The following is a 6,094-nucleotide window of genomic DNA, read 5'->3' on the forward strand; positions in this document are numbered from 1 at the left end:
TTACATCCTCCCCCCCTTAAAAAAAATTTCGTCCTCGAAATTAGCAAGGTCAAACATTAAACTAAGACAGGAACAAGATTCAACCGAGAGCATACTTAGAACATACCGTCAAAATCAAACAAACAAGTAAGGATAATGCTCCCTCATGTCGGCTTCTCTTTCCCAAGAGAAATCTTGAGCCAACGGATCACCCCATGACACTTTCACCATAGGTATTGTCTTGGACCTTAATCTTTGCTCTTTCCAATCTACAATCTGCGTCGGGGCAACTTCATAAGTAAGGTTAGGCTGAAGTTGAATGCGTTCAGGGTCAACAAAACGTGGCTCTTGCTGTCCAAAACTCTTCTTCAACGAAGACACATGAAACACATCATGAACATCCCCAAAATAATCCGGCAAGGCAACTCTATAAGCAACAAGCCCAACTTTCTCTACGATCTGAAAAGGGCCAACATATCTTGGACTAAGCTTTCCTTTCTTACCAAAGCGCTTAACACCTTTCATAGGAGAGACTTTAAGATAAACCCAATCACCTTCTTCAAAGGATAAGTCTCTTCTTCTTGTATCTGCGTAACTCTTCTGGCGACTTTGCGCTTCTGCCATTTTAGTCCTTATAAACTGAACTTGGTCCTTCATTTCTTGAATTATCTCAGGCCCAATTACTTTACTCTCGCCGACTTCATCCCAACACAAGGGTGATCTACACTTCCTTCCATACAAAGCTTCATACGGGGCCATCTGGATGGAAGAATGAAAACTGTTATTATAAGAGAATTCAATAAGCGGTAGATGATTCTCCCAACTTCCTTGAAATCCTATGACACAAGACCGCAACATATCCTCCAGAGTCTGAATAGTACGCTCTGATTGACCGTCTGTTTGAGGGTGATATGCACTAGTAAACTTCAACTTAGTGCCTAAAGCCGCCTGCAAGCTCTTCCAAAAATGGGACGTAAACCGCGGGTCCCGATCTGACACGATACTCTTGGGTACTCCATGCAAACGCACTATCTCCTTGACATATAATCGAGTCAACTTACCCAAAGAGTCAGTATTATTAACAGGCAAGAAATGGGCACTCTTGGTCAACCGATCAACAATCACCCAAATTGAGTTCTTCCCACTAGGAGTCCTCGGTAAACCCACAACAAAATCCATAGAAATATCATCCCACTTCCACTCAGGAATAGGGAGAGGTTGAAGTCTACCAGCAGGTCTTTGATGCTCAGCCTTTACTCGACGACACGTGTCACATTTCTCAATAAACAAAGCGATGTCCAACTTCATTCCTTCCCACCAGAAATTCCTCTTTAAATCTCGATACATCTTCGTGCTTCCTGGATGAACTGAATAAGGAGCCGCATGGGCTTCTGCCAAAATCCGCTCTTTAAATTCAGAATCTCGGGGAATCACTCTACGATCCCGAAACCGAAGAATACCATCCTTATCCAAGCTGTAATGCAAGGGTCCTCTAGACTTCCTGACTCTTTTCCTGATAGCTAACAATGTAGGATCCCTTCTTTGAAGAGTCTTCAATTCTTCAAAATCCACTACTCGGACATCCAAGACTGACGATAACAATTCCTCTTGCTGTGAACTCTCGATAAGAAGTCTCCTCATTCCACAAAGGAGAGAGTCCAAATCCGATGACTCTGCTTCATCCACTTGTTGAGATTTCCTACTCAAAGCATCAGCGACTAAATTCGCCTTTCCTGGATGATACTTGATCTCACATTGATAGTCGCTAATCAGCTCTAACCACCGCCTCTGTCTCATATTGAGATTCTTCTGAGTAAACAGATGCTTCAAGCTCTTGTGATCAGTATAAACTTCACAGGCTTCACCATACAGATAATGCCGCCAAATCTTAAGAGCAAAAACTATTGCCGCCAACTCCAAATCATGTGTGGGATAATTCCTTTCATGAATTTTCAGCTGACGAGATGCATAAGCAACAACCCGTCCCTCTTGCATAAGAACGCATCCCAACCCGAATTTGGATGCATCACTAAAAATCACAAATGGCTTGTGTGGCTCTGGAAGTGCCAAAACAGGTGCCATTGTCAATCTTCTCTTCAACTCTTGAAAACTTCTCTCACATTTGTCAGACCATACAAACTCCGTATTCTTCCTAGTCAAGGCAGTGAGAGGTCCTGATAGTCGAGAAAAACCTTCCACAAATCTTCGATAGTAACCGGCAAGTCCCAAGAAACTTCGTATCTCACGAACTGTTGAAGGGCGAGGCCATGACAAAACAGCTTCTACTTTACTAGGATCTACAGCCACCCCTTCTTGAGAAATCACATGTCCAAGAAACTTAACTTCTTCTAACCAGAATTCACACTTGCTCAACTTAGCGTACAATTGATGCTCTCTTAATTTCCCAAGCGCCAGACGAAGGTGACAAGCATGCTCTTCCAAGTCTCGGGAATAAATCAGAATGTCGTCAAGAAACACCACCACAAAAGAGTCCAAAAAGGGTCGAAACACCCGATTCATTAAATCCATAAAAGCGGCTGGAGCGTTCGCTAACCCAAAAGACATCACCTTAAATTCATAATGGCCATACCTCGTCCTGAAAGCAGTCTTGGGCACGTCCTTATCCCTTATCCTCAGCTGATAGTACCCTGATCTCAAGTCAATCTTTGAAAAGACAGCTGCTTCCTGAAGCTGATCAAATAGATCATCAATTCTTGGAAGAGGGTACTTGTTCTTGATAGTCACCTTGTTAAGCTCCCGATAGTCTATACACATTCTGAGAGTACCATCTTTCTTCTTGACAAACAATACAGGTGCTCCCCATGGCGAAGTACTAGGCTGAATAAATCATTTGTCAACCAATTCTTGTAATTGAGTCTTCAACTCTTTTAACTCGGCCGGTGCCATGCAGTAAGGAGCCTTATGCACAGGAGCCGCCCCGGGTTCCAGATCAATAACAAATTCCATGTCACGAACGGGAGGCAATCCAGGTAACTCATCCACGAACACATCGGGAAATTCTTCCACCACTGGAATATCCGCTAAAGATTTCTTCTCAGATGGTGTAGACACGACTTGGACCAAAAAAGCATCTGCCCCACAAGCTATATCTTTCTTAGCTTGAACTGCTGATATAACTGATGGTCTTGCCTTTAACTTACTTCCCACGAATTCTAAATAATCCTCATCCGAAAGTTGAAAACCAATTACTCGTCTTCTACAATCAATATTCGCAGAATAACGATACAGCCAATCCATACCCAAAATTATATCAAAACCAAGCAACTTGAATACAATCAAATCCGCATCCAAAATCCTTCCACCAAGATCCAAAGGACAACCCAAAGCAACCTTGGAGCTACACACGATCTCGCCATTAGGAAGAGCCACAACTAAGGATTGTGGTAGAGGTTCCGTAACCAAATTGCACATTCGTGCAAACGTGGCAGACACAAAAGATTGGGACGCCCCAGAATCAAACAAAGTACAAGCATAAAAATCATATAGACGAACTCTTCCTGATGCAACACAACCACCAAACAAATTCAAAAAACCCAACCACACCAAACAATAAACCCAAATAAAATAACTACATACATACCAGTAATCACTCCAGCATCATGGGTCTCTGGAGCCTCATAATCCACGTCGCCAGGAGTCATCGCATAAACTCGGGCTTGTACCAACTGTCTCTGGTTGCCCCTTCCACCTCGATGACCTCCTCGTCCTCCTTGACCTCCTTGAACTAGACTGGGACACTCCCGAGCAAAGTGACCCGGCTGGCCACATCTAAAACACTGAATGCCCCTTTGACCACAATCACCCTCATGGGCTCTACTACATCTCGGGCATACTGGAGTCCGGCCTCCTGCACGAACACCGGAGGTTGTCTGTGGACGGGTCCCGGTCCTCTGAACAAATTTCTGTGGCGATCCAGAACTGCTTCCTTCACCAAGATAACTCCGTCTTTTCTGACCTGGAGGGGAGCCCACTACAAAGCTATTCTCGCGCTCTGCGATACTGGCCAAGTCTACCAGCTTCTGAAATTCCACAATCTGGAGACAAGCCACTTGTCTGCGTACTTCAGGGCGCAGACCCTCCATAAAACGCTCCACCTGCAGCTCTTCGGTGGCAATGAGGTGAGGAGCGAACCGTCCAAGCTCCATAAATTTCGTTGCATATTGCTCGACCGTCATACCTCCTTGAACCAAATTATTAAACTCCCGAGCCTTCTGCCTTCTCACTGAAACAGGAAAGTATCGATCATCAAATTCCTTTTTAAACCGCTGCCAGGACACAGCAGCCAAGGATCCGAACTCCATTTCTAGGAGTGACCGCTTGGTCTCCCACCAGTATGCTGCTTCACCTTGTAGCATATAACTTGCATACAAAACCATCTGGACCTCAGTACACCCACAGACTTCAAAGGTCCTTTCCAAATCTAGAATCCACCTCCTAGCTCGCATTGGATCCTCTTCCCCAGTAAAGGCAGGAGTCCTATGCGCCAGGAAGCGCTCATAGGTGCACCCCACTTGGACCGCTCTATTTAGATCTCCTTGCGGCGGTCGGAAATTCTGCTCGTACAAGTCTGACATCCTATTCAACGCCCTTGCAATGGCATCGTCTCTTTCACCCCTGGATAGCTCATCTTCGGGCACATTAGCTTGCCTTCTTGGTCTCACCATAGTCCTGTCATAGAGCAACCTCCAACCCCGCTTAAATCCAGATAAAACCAAACTCAACCAAAGCAACACAAAAATACAATAAGATAAAATTAAATTAAATAACATCAATTAACATAAAATAAAACAACAATAAACTCATAATAACACATATTTATTTTTAAAATAATCATTTAACTTACAACACTTTAAAAAATTATTTTAAAACAATAAAATAATTTCTGGTACTATCCTAAGGGACATGTGGTTTTACCCAGAGCTGAACTGCTCTAATACTACCTGTGGCGCCCCCGACCCCCCATGTAAGGAAAACACGGGAATCGAGACGCCGGGACGATGACAACACGGTCACACATCCCAACGAAAGTGCCAAGTGTGTGTACATGCAACGGTGTACAACAACAACGCAGCGGATTAGTCAACTAAGTACCAGAATTTAAATACAAGTAAACATCAGTAAAGTTTTAAAAGTAGTTATACAGTCATCCAAAATAAAGTTAACACATGTCCCAAAAATACAAAGGGTAAAATTCAATAACAAAAACAGTGATCCCAGATCACTCCTCGGGCGGAGCCGTCTCCTCAGGCTCACCCTCCTCCTCCTCATCTGCATCAAAATCTGCGTTACCACAGAATGGTACCGCAGGTAAGTATAACCCAAAAATAATCTCAGGAATAAAATGCATTTAATACAACCAACATGCATGCATATGATGAAATATGCATTTTTCCTCAAAACATCATTTTCCCCGAAAATGATAATTTTCCAACACACGCCAAAAATCTCATTTGGCCCAAAAATAATCCGTAAAACATTTTCCCAGAAAATGATTTACACAAAATCCAACTCACACTATTTTCCCAGAAAATAGTCCATTTAATCCGTCAATACCCTATGCACCATGGCCTCCCCTAGGGACCATCCGCACGTCCTGGCTTCGTAGCGATGCCCAGTTCCGCGCCCAGCGCGTACATGGCCGAGCACCCACTACGCAACGAGCGATGCCCAGTTCCGCGCCCAGCGCGTACATGGCCAGACATCCTCTAGTCCCCGCCAGCAGAAGGACCACGGAGTCGGCACGAATCTCTCGTCCGATCCCATTGTCGCCCAGCGACAATCCAGGGGACGTTACTCAGTTTATTCCGCTCCCGAGTAACCAGAGGAGCTCCACCGAGATAATGCCCCATCTCGGCTTGGAGTCGTGATACGCACGCACCCAACAAATCATTCACATGAAAACCCAGTTTTCATAAACACATGAACATGAATGCAAAACACGAAAACCCAGTTTTCCTTTACAAACATAAACATGCATGAAACCATGAAATGTACATGAACCAACCAATCCAAAATCCATCAATAACCAATAACCAATCCAATCCAATCAAACCAACAACTCCAATCACAAATCCATCCGACCCCCGTACTCCTC

General features: G+C 44.2%; 1 pseudogene; it reads right to left on the minus strand.

Annotated features, from left to right (window-relative positions):
* Positions 1-204: 204 nt before the first annotated feature.
* Positions 205-4,664, minus strand: LOC109001223 (annotated as a pseudogene).
* Positions 4,665-6,094: the final 1,430 nt, after the last annotated feature.

This window comes from Juglans regia, chromosome 2 (assembly GCF_001411555.2).
Source record: "Juglans regia cultivar Chandler chromosome 2, Walnut 2.0, whole genome shotgun sequence".
NCBI lineage: Eukaryota > Viridiplantae > Streptophyta > Magnoliopsida > Fagales > Juglandaceae > Juglans > Juglans regia.